At 37.5% G+C, this 16,613-nt stretch overlaps 1 long non-coding RNA gene and 1 other non-coding gene across 2 annotated transcripts in view; one reads left to right on the top strand and one right to left on the bottom strand.

The window, feature by feature from the left end:
- LOC127105195 (uncharacterized) overlaps positions 1-16,613 on the bottom strand; it is a 92,232-nt gene that overhangs the window by 53,150 nt on the left and 22,469 nt on the right. The window lies entirely within an intron of this gene.
- On the top strand, positions 8,818-8,924 carry LOC127109018 (small nucleolar RNA R71). Its single transcript, XR_007796507.1, has one exon. It is a non-coding gene; the product is annotated as a small nucleolar RNA R71 (small nucleolar RNA).

Raw genomic sequence — 16,613 nt, 5'->3', positions numbered from 1 at the left:
ATATATATATATATATATATATATATATATATATATATATATATATATATATATATATATATATAGAGAGAGAGAGAGAGAGAGAGAGAGAGAGAGAGAGAGATGCCTCATGTGTGTATTCATTTATGGTAAGAGAGTGAAATGTGAGGATTTTATTAATGGTGTACATTTGGTAACGTGAAGGAGGTTCAAGGTTGTTGTGGATAAGAGTTTTTCATGTTATGTTATTTCTCACTTTCTTTTTCTCTTATTCATGTTGTGTGTGTGTGTGTGTGAGAGAGAGAGAGAGAGAGAGGGATACCAAATGTGAGATCTTTGTATTTGGAAATGCAGTATTAAAATGAAGGGAAAAAAAATGGAATGTCTTTTTTATTTGGGTGGAGAGTTGAAAGAGGATATAGGGAATTGATGAATGTCTACATGAAGATGAAAAAAAGTTATCTCTGAGTTATGTTTGAGCTTCATCTCTTTCTTTTTTTTTATCTTTTTTATTTTCATTGTAATTGTGAGAGATCTATGCGTCGTTGGTATGAGTTTTTGCTTTACGAGTTTTCTCTTCCTCACTAGCCACAATATATTAAGTATATATAGTATGAGTCTAGGGTTCCATTTTTACATTAATGCCCATAATACTCTCTATATATTCTTGGATGACAAAAATGAGTTAAAAACTAAATTCAAATAAAATTCAATATTTTTTTTAATAAAGACAAATAAAAATAAAATGATTATACACTTGTCTCTATTTTTTTTCTTTCAACATTTTGATTAAAAAAAGAAAAATAAAGGAATTAAAATGAATAAAAATCGGGCGCTAAAATGTGCGAAAAAATAAAATAAATACACTAAAATAATCTACACGAAATATAGCTCCAGAAAACAGACAGACGCAGATCAAATCTCGTAGTAAAAAGTGTTCAATTAAAAAGGCTCATACTGATCAAAATGCAAACATAAACGCGAATCATAGATCAACAAAATAGACGACTAGAAGCCCGATCTCGAAGTTTTTTGCCCACTAATTTTACGCACAATTGAAAATCGACTCAACTGGTCTGTTTATAAAATCAAAATTTTATTCTGGTAGACTTTTTAAGCATTATGCTGAAAGAAATGCATGACATGATATGTAGATGATTCAAATGCTATGTGAATGCATCAATTTATTAATTTAAGGGAAAATTTGGGGTATGACAATTACTCACCAATTGTACTTTCAGAACGACCTTATCATAGTTGTTATTCACCAATAGGACTTTTGAAACGATCTCCTCCTGGTGGTTCCTCACCAATAGGACTTTCAGAACAACCTTCTCACAATGGTTCCTCACCAACAAGAATATTAGAACGACCTCCTCATGCTGATTCCTCACTAATAGGACTTTTATAATGACCTCCTCGCGGTGGTTCCTCACTAATAGGACTTTCGAAATGACCTCCTCGCGGTGGTTCCTCACCAATAGGACTTTAAAATGGCCTTCCCACTGTGGTTCCTCACCAACAACGTCCTTTCCTGTCATGACTATCTGTAGTTTGAACTCGATTCTTGGACACATCTCAATTTCCCACTATCAGTAACTAACCTTAGGCCCTAACATGTGCAACCTCACTATTAGCCTATTCTATGATTCACTCCGAATGTAACGTTTGTGTTACACAACAACGAGGGTGTGTCATCATGTTTAAAGTTTACAATGTCTAATAGCTTGCTCAACATAGGGTTATAACTCATCATTAAGTTACATTTCTCATTACTTACAAAAGGAAACCTATTTCTACCATTTAGTCTCAATCACATGGTTTATCGCTATAATGAAAAGCAATTTCTCACAAATTTAACTGGTTCCCTTAATAACATAACCGGTTGCATTTTGGTTATATCCTCCCAGGAGTAATCGGTTAGCTTAATATGTCAACTAGTTACACACTCCCAAATTCTCATTCTGCTCAATAATTCTGAACGGTTAGCTTAATATATCAACCATTGCAGTCTAGGACAAAATTTATTTTTCAACCAGTTTCACTTTTATTTTAATCGGTTGCATTCTCCAACTTTCTCAAAAATGAATACTTTAACATCAGCCAAACACACCAGAAAATGATTCATCATACACAAACACATTTTATCATATTATAATGTTAAGATCATAATAGAAACATCACATGCAAGGGTTCACAAGTATCACACCATAATTCATCATGTTAACTAAATATACATGTACACACAACATGAATTTGTTAAGAAATTAATCCCAAGACCCTCGTACATATCCCAAGGCTAATTTCCCCCAAATTAAACCTACTAGAACTCACCTAAAGAAGTGAATGATTATGAAATTGATGAAGTGAAGTGGAGAGATTGATTAGACTTTTTCAAGAATCCAACAAATATTCACATGCAACATTGGAGTGGGAGCTTAATGAAGTTTTCCTCCTTTCATTGTCAATATTCAGTTTTCTCTCCCTCTCTAATCTATCCAATTTCTGATTTTTGTAGTGATAGATAATGTGATAAAAAATGAAGGAAAATGGTCCCAAGTATTTAAATACCTCCCTTGTAAACTTACCATTTTCCCCTTGACTTATTCTCCAAATTTCTAATCAAGGCATTCTCATTTAATTAAAATCATTACTTTGCAAAATAATTTAATACACCTAAGTATAGTATACACTTCAATAACCAAGGGAGCTTTAGAGAGCCAGGTGGTCAGAATGGGGAGAGATGGCTTGTACGGGTGTTTAGTCTCCAAAAAAATTGTTGTATCTTCAATATAGTGGGAAACTCTATATGACATACACGCTTTCCCAATCGTTATGAAGTCTCCATCTACAACCTTACAAAAATATAACTTGATGTTAGAGCTCATCCTTGTTTATTTCCCTTCAATATGAACTCCCACATGACCTAAATTCTCTTGCATAAATCTTCCCATCACACTATGAGATAGGGTAGGAGTAACTTGAAAGAGAGAGAACTATGGTTGATCACCGACACCGTCACCGCCCTTGTCTTCTATGGCATAGGCTCAGTTGGCCTGATTATAAACACAAGTTACCTGAGGATCTGGTAAAGTAAAGTAGTGGATAGTCTCACCCTCGATCAAGAGCATGGATTGATATGGGTGGAAAGAAGATCTCCTCATGAGGCCACGGTCCAGGCAGAAGTCAATATCCATCAAAGTATAACTGCAGTAAGATGTTAGGTGAAATAGCCTTCTATCAAGTCCTAGGGCGGAGGCTATATGGGTTACCCTGCTTCTAACATGTATAGGACTCACAGTAGAGCGAGCATTAAGATAGAGACTCTCGATCAGAAAATCCCCACAAGCTACTGGACGTGACTAAGTGGTATAGTACATGAAGAAAATCTCTTCAGCACTTACGTGTGTATCAGTGTCGCTCTTCCCCAGGAAGGTGTGGGCAATAATCATCTGAAAATATCTGAAAGCAGGATTATGGATCTTGTTAGAGATTTGGGTGGAAGGGTCAGGGCTACCTCCACATGTAATGTCACTCCAGAACTTCTCAACGTCTCTACTCAGGAAATAGCTCATGGGGAGCTCAGATTAGGCATCATAAGTAGTCTGAAATCCAAGTAAGTCACTGAAATCCTTGTGGTTGAAGGTGTACTTTGCCCCAAACATCCTGAAATTAATGTAGCCACCATCACTAGCGTGACCAACATAGGGCCCGTAGTTCAGCGAGCTCAAGAACTCCAAAGTCAGGTTCCTGTAAGCAACACGCATCGCTTCAATATACTCATCCCATTGCAACTGACTTCACAAATGCCTGACACTAGGCTCAATGCCTAATGCTTCCATGCAGCTTGAATCAGGATACCTGGTGGGCAGCATTGGATGCTGGGAAAGGTTGGCGTAGCATTGCTCCTGTACTGGGTCATGAAAGATCGTTGGCATAGTATCGAAATTCTCCATCCTGAAAAGTTAGGTTAAAAACAGAGGACACCTGAAATCTCAAATATTGCAACTGTTAGTCTAAACATAAATATATATATACATATATATATATATATATATATATATATATATATATATATATATATATATATATATATATATATATATATATAACAAATGAAAATATAAATCGAAATAGTAAAAGTGAAGTAAAGGAAAAAGAAATCATGGGTTGCCTCCCATGCAGCGCTTGTTTAACGTCGTTAGCTTGACGATTTGAACTTTATATATCATAGGTAGGAACCGGAGGGTCGATCAGAGTATGGCCAGGGCATTCTGTGGGGATGCCACCTCCTTGATATTGCTTCAGTCTTTGTCCATTTACCACAAATGGATTACAAGAATTGTTCTGGATTTCAACTGCTCCAGATTTGAGGATTTTGGAAACCTTAAAGGGGCTTGTCCATCTCGAACGCAGCTTACCTGGAAAAAGTCGTAATCTGGAATTGAAAAGGAGAACAGAGTCGCCTATATTAAAGTCCTTTTTCACAATCCTTTTGTCATGACATGCTTTAGTTCTTTCTTTGTATATAATGGCATTCTCGTAAGCGTTCTGGCGGAGTTCCTCCAATTTGTGGATATCGAGGATTCGCTTCTCGCCAGATGCTAGGTAATCCAAATTCAGGGTCTTGATGGCCTAATATGCTTTGTGCTTAAGTTCAAAAGGTAAGTGGCATGACTTTCCATAGGCTAACTGGTATGGTGTAGTTCCAATAGGGGTTTTGTAAGCAGTTCTGTAAGCCCACAATGCTTCTGTTAGCTTTTCAGACCAATCTTTTCTGGATATTGAAACAATTTTTTCCAAGATTTGCTTAATCTCTCTATTTGATACTTCCACTTGACCATTAGTCTGGGGATGATATGGTGTTGCTACTATGTGTTTTACTCCATACTTTCTTAAGAGTTTATCGAATATCCTGGATATAAAATGTGATCCACCATCACTTATGACAAGTCGTGGTACTCCAAATCTGGGAAAAATATTGTTTTTAAACAACTTGATGACTACTCTTGTGTCGTTAGTGGGTGAGGCTATAGCTTCTATCCATTTGGACACATAGTCGACGGCTACCAAAATATACTTGTTTCCCATCGAAGTTGGAAAAGGTCCCATGAAATCAATACCCCAAACATCAAATAATTCCATTTCTTGGATGTTCTTCAAAGGCATTTTGTTGCGTCTTGAGATGTTTCCAGCGCACTGACACCGGTCACATTGGACAATATAAGTATGGACATCACGCCATAGTGTTGGACAATAAAGACCAACTTGAAGGATCTTAGCTTATGTCTTGGATGTGCTTGAATGTCCACCATAGGGTGAAGAGTGACAATGCTCTATGATATTTCTAACTTCTTCTTCCGGGACGCAACGTCGAAAGATGTTATATGTTCCTCTTTTAAAAATGAGGGGTTCGTCCCAACAGAAATGTCTTACATCTTTAAAGAACTTTTTCTTTTGTTGATAATTGAGGTCAGGTGGTATGATATCAGCGGCTAGATAATTCACAAAATCAGCGTACCACGGTACTCTGTTAATCTCTAAAACTGTTACAAAGTTGTCTCTATCAGGTTCAAGGGAACAGTATCTAACTTAGCTATCAATCTGTCATAGGTGAAATCATCATTTATAGGTAAATGGTCTGGATTCAAATGCTCTAGTCTGGGAAGATGGTCAGCAACTACGTTTTCTGTTCCTTTTTTGTCTCGGATATCTAAGTCAAACTCTTGTAGCAAAAGGATCCATCTGAGTAACCTAGGTTTCACATCCTTTTTGCTTAGAAGGTAACTGATAGCTACATGGTCTGTATAGACTGTAATCTTAGATCCGACAGGATAAAACCTAAATTTATCAATTGCAAAAACTACAACTAGGAGTTCCTTCTCTTTTGTCATATAATTGAGTTGAGCGGCATCTAGGGTTCTACTAGCGTAATATATCACATGTAATTTCTTATTTTTTCTTTCTCCTAAAACAGCTCCTACACCAAAATCGCTAGCATCACACATTATTTCAAAAGGTTGAGTCCAATCCGGAGTTTGTAAAATGGGTGCTGAAATTAGCGCTAGTTTTAAATGATTAAAGGCTTCGATACATTTTTCATTGAAAATGAATTCAACGTCTTTCATTAGAAGGCCGGTCAGGGGTTTTGTTATTTTAGAGAAATCTTTGATAAAGCGTCGGTAAAAACCGGCGTGTCCAAGAAAACTTCAGACTTCTCTAACAGTCTTAGGAGGGTTAAGGTTTTCTATCACTTTTATCTTTGCTTTATCGACCTCAATGCCTCTTTCAGATATTATATGTCCTAACAATATGCCTTCTTTAACCATAAAATGGCACTTCTCCCAGTTTAATACAAGGTTAACTTCTATGCATCTTTCTAGGATTTTCTCAAGATTAATGAGGCAATTCTCAAAGTCAACCCCACATACCGAGAAATCATTCATGAACACTTCCATAATTTCGTCGAGATAATCTGCGAAGATTGACATCATACAACGTTGGAAAGTAGCTGGCACATTGCAGAGTCCAAACGGCATTCGTCTGTAAGCAAATGTTCCATAAGGACAGGTGAAGGTTGTTTTCTCTTGATCCTCGGGGTGTATGGGTATTTGGAAAAATCCAGAATATCCATCCAGATAACAAAAGTAAGAGTGTATGGCAAGACGCTTAAGCATTTGATCTATGAATGGAAGGGGGAAATGGTCTTTCCTAGTTGCCTTATTGAGTTTCCTATAGTCTATGCACATATGCCATCCGCCTTATATATGTTTAGCCACATGCTCGCCCTTCACGTTCTGCACGACTGTGATGCCTCCTTTTTTGGGTACATGACTTCCTTTACCACCTCACTCATTACAGGGTTGATTCTTCTCTGGTGTTCTCTGGAAGTTTTTTAATCCTCCTCTAGCGAGATCCTATGCATACATGCGGATGGGCTTATACCTTTTAAATCAGAGATGTTGTATCCTAAGGCAGAGGGGTATCTTCATAAAAACATTCAAGAGTTTGTTTGTCTCGTCTTGGTTTAAAGTGGCACTAACTATTACTGGGCGGTTCATTTCTTTATCCAAAAACTCCTATCTTAGGTTCTTGGGCAATTCCTTAAGTTCTTGAGCTGGTTTTTGAAAGTTTGGTGAAAGGTCTGGAGTAAGGGCCAAACATTCGTTAGTGTGAGGTTTCGTTTCCTTTAGCTCGTCATCCTAGGTTCTTCTTGATCAAATTCCCTTATGCATTCATCTATGATATCAATCGCATAATATGCGTCTCCTATGATTGGTGCCATCAGGAACTTTGAAAGAATAAACTCTATCTTTTCATCTCCTACTTCGAAAGTTAATTTTCCTCTTTTAACATCTATTATAGCTCCGGCTATTGATAAAAATGGTCTACCTAAAAGGATGGGGATATCGTCGTCTTCCTTGATATCCATGACCACAAAGTCTGTCGAGATATAAAGTTGACTGATCCTAACGGGGATGTCTTCTAATATGCCTACAGGATACTTAACAGATCCATCGGCTAATTGGAGGGACATCTTAGTTGGTTGTAATTCTCCTAAGTTTAACCTTTTACACACAACTAAGGGCATTAAACTCACACTAGCGCCTAAGTCTAGGAAAGCTTTGTCGATCTCATGACTCCCTAAAATGAAAGGTATAGAAAAACTCCCAGGGTCTTTCTCCTTCTTAGCAAGTTTATTCTCGGAAATAAAGTTGCATTCCAATGGTTTGGGATCGTCAAGCCTATGCTTGTTGGTTAAGATGTCTTTGAGAAATTTGGCGTAAGATGGAATTTTGGTATTGGTTATCGATTTTGGTTTGTTTAAGTCTTTGTGGATATGGGATTGGTGGTTTGTACAGGGGTGGTGGTTTGTAAGTTTTATCCTTGGCTTCTCCTTCTTGGTCGGTTTGTTTTTCGGGTTCCACTAGTTCCCCTCCTTGGTTGGTAGGTATATTTTCTTTAGAAGCTTTGGACCTGCTCATTGGTGGGTTATAAGGCCCTTCGTAAGCGGTCCCACTTCGTAATATGATAGCGTTAGCTTGCCCTTGAGGGTAAAGTTGAGGTTATCCAGGGAATTGTCCTCCAGGTGTAGTTTGTGGGGCTTGGTTTTGTGCTACCTGTGAGATATGGGTTTCAAGCATCTTATTGTGAGTAATTATCTGATCAAACTTAGTCCCTAATTGCGTTATCAGTTCGTTTACGTGAATGTTCTGGTTTAGGAATTCTTTATTTTGCTGAGTCTGGTCTGATATAAAGTTCTCCATGATCTTCTCAAGGTTAGGCTTCTGGGGCACAACTTGCATAGGATGATTTGGTTTTTGGGCTTGAAAACCTTGTGGTCTTTGAGGTGCAAAATTTTGGATAGGATTCTGGTTTTTATAGGAAAAATTCGGGTGATTCTTCCATCCAGGGTTGTAAGTGTTTGAAAATGGGTTACCTTGAGCATAATTCACTTGGTCGGTGTTCAGGTCGTTCAAAAGGTTACATTCCTCTAATTCGTGTCCTTTAGATCCACAAAGTTCACACTCTACGTGAGCTACCGCTGCGGTGTTAGAGTTTGTAGAAATATGTTCGACCTTAAGGGCTAAAGTGTCCATTTTCGCTTGCATCATGTCCATAGAACTTATCTCATGTATTCCACCTTGGGTCTCCTTTTTCTCTACTGATGCTCGTTCAGTTCCCCATTGGTAATGGTTTTAGGCCATATCCTCAATTAGGTCACAAGCTTCAGGGTAAGGTTTGTTCATCAGCGCGCCACCAGGAGCAGCATCGATGCTCATCTTTGTGTTATAATGGAGTTCATTATAGAAGGTATGAACGATCAACCATTGTTCTAGGCCATGGTGTGGACAGACTCTTAACAGCTCCTTGTATCTCTCCTAAGCTTCAAAAAGTGATTCTCCTTGGTTTTGAGTAAATCTAGTTACTTGGTTTCAAAGAACAACAGTCTTACTAGGGGGAAAATATCTAGCAAGGAATACTCTCCTAAGGTCTTCCCAGGTAGTTATTGAGTTAGCTGGAAGTGAATATAACCACGAACGTGCTCTATCTCTGAGGGAGAAAGGAAATAATCTTAAACGAATCGCATCAGGTGAAGCACCGTTGGATTTAAAGGTGTCGGCCAGTTGGATAAAGACTTTTAGATATTGATTTGGGTTCTCAGTAGCGAGACCCGTGAATTGGTTCTGTTGCACTAATTGCAGTAAAGATGGTTTTAGTTCGAAATTGTTGGCAGGAATGAAGGGGTTTACTATACTAGAACTAGGTTCCTCATCAGAGGGTTGAGCAAATTCCTTAAGAGGTCTCCAGTCGCGATTCTCGGCCATAGCTTTCCTAATTCGGATGAGTAAGAGGCGTGTACGAGTGTAACATTCGGGTTCCGCTAAAGGATCTACTAAATTTCCGGTACTACGGGTTCTTCGCATTTACCGGCTAATAATGCCTTAGTCTAGATGGTGTAATAACAGGGTACGAAATTTGACGAAGTTGGTCCCCAGCAACGGTGCCAAAAACTTGATCGCTATATTCGCAAGTGCACGAAACACGTCAAAGTAATATAAAAGATTATCGATCCCACAGAGACCAAATCTTCAATCTTACGATTACTATTGGTACAATGTTTATCTAAGGCGGTAAAAATGAGATATTGATGTTGCAAAATAACAATAAATAAAGAAAATGATAAATATAGTACAGATAAAGATAGGCTTGAATGTATTTCACGTCAGTTAAACGATGCTTCAATTGTCTAAATAGAACTACTTATGGGGCAATATTTTTTACTCTTGAAAAGAATCCATTTAATAGGAATTGTCGCTTTCGCGTATTCGGAACCGAGTTTACCCTTAAATTAAAGCCTTTTATTGTCACTTATAAAAGGTGCGTAGAACGCTAAAGTAGTAAACCTATTTTTAAGAAATAAGACTCGTAAGCTTAGTTGAAAAGTGATTTTGATTCCGAAAGTTTACCCAAGAAGTTTCCTGATTTTAAATCTATCAACGCGTCCGAAAGCAGTTTCAAAAATCGTTTTTCCTTAAGGTGATAAAAATTCCTAGTTAACTAAGCCAGGGTGCTTTCGCACTCCTTGAGTAGTTCAAATTAACCAAGTTTGTTTTAGAAAACTCGAATTAAAAATCAAAACAGCCCCTAAAGCATTTCTACAGATGCAATATGTGAAACATCTCTTTAACCATGATCCTTACATTCTAACCTTTGAAAGATTTAGCCAGACATGGTAATACAAACAAATACAATGATATTGAACATGATGAAAAGAAGTTTAGAATGTAAGGCGTGAAGAACAAGTAAAGCGTGTAAAACAATTAAAACAAGTAATAAAGATAATGACGAGAAAATTAAATAAAGTAAAGACAATGGCAGGAAATTAAATAAAGTAAAGCATGACAAGAAATTAAATAAAGTAAGGCATGGAAAGTAAAATTAAAAGGCGATTAAATTAGAACGTGCTCCAAACAGAGGCTTTAAATCTGGTACAAGGAAGTAAATGAACCTTTGACTTTGAAAATAAAGATGACGGCAAAATCAAAGTGCTCCAACTCAATTACACTAAGGTGCGATAACCCCTCGATGTGACGGATTACTGCTTTTACAAGTGATATTATAGTCTTAGTGTTATAAACATAGTTGGATGATTTAGAAGTGAACTAGAACGACCTATTTATAGAGGAACTCAACAGCATGCAAAGACTAGGATGCCCTTCAACTGCTCTTTAGTGGGAATGTGGAATTCAAAGGTGGCGCCCACCACCCACCCATGGCGTCCGCCATGTGAGTAAATGGGGAAGTTTATGGAATCGTGGTAGTTTCCTCCTGGTTGAGGGCTGATGTGTCATGGCTTCTCCTATAGCGACCGCTATGCAGAACGCCACGAGTACAATATTTGCCGAAAACCTTAATTTTTTGGTCTTTTTGCTTCGTTTCTTCTACAAAGGTCCTAAGAGAGATAAATACATGAAAACAACACAAAAGAAAGCATAACACAAGAAAAATGATAATAAATACCTAATAAACATGTGCAATCCGAGTCAAATACGCGGTGTGATTCAGTGTTATCAATCTTCGCACTTATCCGAGCGATAGGTTAACATTCACCACTAAGTTTCCTTCTTGAAAGGATATGTATCTGTTGTCAATCAACTGTTGTACTTTGGCTTTGAAAGTGTTGCAGTCTTCAGTTAAATGCCCTTCTGATCTAGCATGATATCCACATTGCACATTTGGGTCACACCCGGGTGGGTAAGGTTGTGGAACCGGCTTAAGAGACTTGGGAACCACCAACGAGTTTTGAATCAGAGGTTATAGAAGTTGGCTATATGTCATGAGGATTGGATGACGAGGAACATTTCTTCTTTCCAAGTTATTTCGAGGCCTGGGCTGATTTTGATATCTCGGGCCTTGGGCTCGTTGATTTGGATGAGAACCGAACCAGGATGGTTGGTAATGAAGATCAAAAGGTAGTGGTTGTTGGTACGAAACTTTTGGCATTGCTAACTGCTCATTTTCAGCCACTTGAAGGATGGGATCAACAAGTTTTTTAATATTGGCACGACGATCTTCAAAGTCTTTTCCTTCAATCTCATCGTTGGATGCAACCCTCTTGGATCCACTACTCACTTCTCCTTTACTTCCGTTGGCATGGGTCGTGACATTGGAAATCCAAGGCGATATCTAAATTCTCTTACCGGGAAACAATGATATCTTGTTAGCCACATCCCTGACCTCTTTCTTGTGGTACAAAACCTTGAGGGGTTTCAGGGGTCCTTTTTCCTTTCTCATTACCTGGCCCAGAAATCAAGATATATGTACCTGAGCCTTCCTCCTTGAGTGTTGGTGACCTTATGTCAATCAATCTTTGCAGCATGAACTTAAAATTCTTGCATTCCTTGATGGAGTGCCCCATTGTTCCAGTATGGTATCCGCACTTGACCTTCAGGTGATCTTCTTCAAAGATTATGCTCTTTTTGTTAATCAGTTCTCATACCAAGGCTTTCAGCACTAAGCAAGAATCCAGGTCATGTCCTACTGCCCCTTTATGGAATTCATATGTTGCATTTAGATTGTACCATGGCAGGTATGGTGACGTAGGTGTGAGAGCTCAAGGGTTCACCAAAGCATTCTGGATCAGCTGGGGGTAGAGCTTGCTATATGGCACCGGAATCAGGTTATTATGATCTTTGTTCCCCTTGTTCTGATTCTTATTTTTGTTTTGAACTTGACTTCGGTCATTTTGAGGAGGAATAGCCAGAGGATGTTGATGATGACATCCTGAGGTAGGGCCATGTGCCGATAGATGAGGAGTTTCCACATAGAATTTCCCTTGACTTGGGGTAACACCAGATGGATTTAGAGTAGTAGCTCCTCCCGTTTCAGCAATAGGTATGGGATGATCCTTTTTTCTCAATATGGCTTGCAGGGTTTCCAAGACCCATTCCATCTGGCTTATCAAAAGATTGAGTTCCTCTTTTAATTCTTGTTGACTTTTCCTTAGCTCGTCCATCATCTCATGAGACATGGTTCTTTGTTCTAAACGTGTGTCGGGAATCACTTTGCTGATCATGGACAAAGGATGGATGAGTTTTTTTGTATTTTGTCTAGAAAATGACATGCATTCTGATGAGATGCAGATGCATTAGAATGTGAATGAATGCAATGCAAGCCATGCATATTTGTTATTTTTTTAATACACAGGTTCAAAAGTCTGAGGTACTGATGAATCTGATTGCTTTCCAAGAATAGGTTCTCACCGGGTATGATCTAGGGTTTTAAAAAAAGTTCCTAGAGTCATGGATCCAATAGACTGTTTGCTGACGTCGGAATAGCTTCAACAAATGCTCAACATGTTCCTCTTCATCAATTTATTTAGCAATCATGTCATTGTAGCGGGGTATTCGTTACCATTAGAGATATTGACTAAATCCAAGGTAAACCATACAAATCGAGTCGCCACGACACTTCTATTTATTCAAAGGAATGGTTAGAAAGCGAACAAAAACCTAAAAGTTTCATCGAATCAAAAACTAGTAAAAATGTCAGAGATCTGGGTAAGGGGGTTGGTTATGCAATGGGAAGGTTTTAAGCACCCAAAACATCCTAGGTACTCCTAGGGAGCCCTTTTCATAAGTGTTGTTCTAGTCTAAAGGGTGTAGGTATATCTAAAGTACTATTTACTAAAAGGAAGGTTAAAAGAAAATGACTCGCAAGGATGTCGCATCCACTGCCTATATATCTCATCTGAGTATGAGAATCAGAGTCTTCGTAGCTCGGCTACCTATGGGTTAAAGAGAAGTGTGCTCGGCAAGACGTCGCGTCTTATGCCTACGTATCTCATCTGGAATGAGAATCAGAGCAAAACGTAGTTCGGCTAACTAGGGGTTAAGGATTGCCATCTGAATATGGACTTACAAAAGAGGACACCAACTGTGTCAAAGGAGGGTGGGCAGTGTGTTCAACGTCCTAGCAGTAGGTGTCGCAGCTCGCTGAATCGAGTCTTAGGCAGTTACCTCTTTGCAATAGAACAGACTGACATGCCACAAGATTGGAGACGCACGGAAGGTCTAAAAGTGGGGAAGCTATGCTCTAGAGTTGTCATGCAATATGGACCTATGTGTTAGGATTTACAAAGGGGAATATCTACCTAATGTTAGCATGCAAAGAATAAGGGAATTCTACCTATGTTATCATACAAAGGGTTCTACCTAATGGGTGCTACCTAAACGGAACAAGAGTCGACAGATGGAGCGCGGAGAGGAGTTACAGATAAGGGTAGATGGCGATGCCGGAGGCAATCGACTTACAGGTAGATGGCGATGCCTGAGGAAATCGACTTACAAGAGGATGGATGAATGCGTGCTGGTTCTGTTAAGTTTTGAAAATGATTACTCGACGTTGGATCGAGCTTTTGATCTTATTTTGAAATGGTTATCGGATGTTCGTTTTAATTCTTGTATTAACATGTGACTAAAGAAATAAAGAAATAAATATTATACACTTTATGGGAGAGGGGTACATTTGTTATGAATGGGGATTGTTCATGGCAAACAAACAATAAGAATATATGCCTCATACATCATACAAGTAGGCAACAGTTATCAATCAGATCGGATAAATAAACAATATATAATCAAACCAAAGAATCAAATAATGGAGCATCTAAACAATGCATGGGAGTATGAACATGTTAAATAATCAGGCAATAGAAAGCATGAATGAGAGAAACAAGTATAAAAGATAACAGATGAATCAAACAGATGAAAATATACACACAAAGGGTCCACTGAATAATTTAATCAGGAAATGAGGTAAGGACCAAATAAAATCAAGGTAAAAGGCCTCTAATACATGGCATATGAGATGAACAAGGGAGGATCAAAAGATCTCTTCAATTTCCATAAGCAATCCCTAAGTCAAACATCAATCATAAAGAAGTCAACTGAAAATTCAAGTCAACTTAAAAAATAACAAATAAATAGCAAATTAATCAAGAAAATTATGAAAAATTAAACTAAATAAGGTGGGGTCAGGACATCATCATCCCCCAAAAATATTTTAAAAATAATGAAAATTGGCATGTGAATTAATTAAAATAAAACAGAAGTCAAACTAAAACTCAATTAATAAGACTAGGTTAGAAATAAATCAAGAATAAATAGTAAATTAATCAAGAAAATTATGAAAAATTAAACTAAATAAGGTGGGGTCAGGACATCATCATCCCCCAAAAATATTTTAAAAATAATAAAAATTGGTACGTGAATTAATTAAAATAAAACAGAAGTCAAATTAAAAGTCCACCAAACAAACTAAGTCAAAAATAAATCCAAATTAAATTGAAAATGTGAAATAAAATTCCAAGAAAATGTCAGGTTGACCATGAGACAGTGGTCAACCTTCATCCCAAGAATCAAATGCTAACAATAATTTTAAGTCATAAAAATAAAATCAATAAAAAACGTGTGTTAAAATGGACCATTTAGAATAAATAATCAAAATAAAATATTAATATTAAAAAATACGAAAATAAAAATTATATAAAATTAAGTAAAACGTTAAGAAAAGTGAAAAATATTTTTGGGTAATTTTATGGACGAAGAAAATATTTTAAATAAGAAAAAGAAATATGAAAATGGAAGGATTAATGGTGATGAACATGGTAAGCAAGCGTAGATATATCAAAACATGGCCATGGAAGAGATGATTACCTAATGGAAAATAGAAGTGGAATGGAATCTGATATGTGATGAAGCTTTGCCTCCTTGCCACGAAATTCCAATGCCCCTTTAGTGTTAGGGTTTCAGCTTCTTAAATAGGGTGGATTAGGTGTTCTCATGGGCTTTTTAATAAGTGATTTTTCCATAAGAATAAAAGTGTGAAGTGAGGTGTAAAATGTTGTTATTTTGGGCCAAATTTAAGTGAGTGGATGTCTAATGCATGGCCAAAAGAGGTAAAAAAACGTGACTAGTTTGTGCAGCCTGCTTAGAAAATCTGATTGGGCCAGCCAGGCCCAAAATCTGCCTAGAAAATCAAGTCATGGTACCCACTTTAAATGAATGTATCTCTCAAACCATGGATCCAAATGAGATGATTCCAAAAGTATGTGAAAGAGGACATGGCAAGGTACAATTGTTGTGAAGAAAGTATTTTCAAATAATGCCTTGAAGTGCAAGAAAACTGGCCAAGAAGTCTTGACAAATTTTGAAGATTTTGGACAAAAAAATTTCTAAGTGTCCTAAAAAAATGTCTCACTTTGACTAAGCATAACTTTCTCAATTCTAATCCAAATGGAGCAAACTTTATATCTCTAGAAAGCATGGAATAATAGGAACAACTTTCATGTTGGAGAAATTTTCAAATGGAGCTTTTATCTTGATGCAAAATGGGCTTAAAGTGAGTGCAACGATCATGAAAACATACCCTAAATGGAAAGTCAACCATTTCCAAATTAAGTAACTTTTCCAATTCCTGATTAAATGATGAATCCATGATCCAACCTTGATCAAATTTCACATGTAGGATCCCCTAGGCATGGATTTTGAGATTCCACTCTGAAAATGTCAGTAGTTGACTTTTCTGGCCCACAGTTGACTTTTCCCAAACTGTCTGATTCCCGATTCCATTGATCAATTGAAGCACTTCTAGCTCAAATAAAGAGCTGATTTTTTTGTATGTAGACCCTTGTGGACATGAAAAAGAGTTTCAACCAAAGAATCGAAAATAAACTGATTTTATACCAAACCCTAATTTTAGGGCAAAATGATCAGGAACTGATTGCATTGATTACCAATGGATCTTTCTGAGATAATTGTGAATCTTCCTAGGCCAAGATGCCTATCTAATCATGACATGGATGATCTCCTCTACTTCCAACCAAACATTGCATGTTGCAGGTAGCCATGAAACCCTAATTTCTGATTAAATCGAGATGAACACTCTGATAGCTTTGAATCCTTCATTGATGAACTGAGGACCATAATAAGATACTTGGACCCCCCTGAGACCCTTGAGACTTGTATACTTAGAAAATGAAGTCCAATTCTCAATCTTTCTTTGTGTGGGCTCCTTCTGTTAAGGAGTGAATGATCAAAACCTGATCTCCATGTCACTAATGCAGTATG

This window comes from Lathyrus oleraceus, chromosome 7 (genome assembly GCF_024323335.1).
Source record: "Lathyrus oleraceus cultivar Zhongwan6 chromosome 7, CAAS_Psat_ZW6_1.0, whole genome shotgun sequence".
Taxonomy (NCBI): Eukaryota; Viridiplantae; Streptophyta; class Magnoliopsida; order Fabales; family Fabaceae; genus Lathyrus; species Lathyrus oleraceus.
Note: the sequence above shows the minus strand (reverse complement) of the source record. Positions and strands in the feature narration are given on the sequence as shown.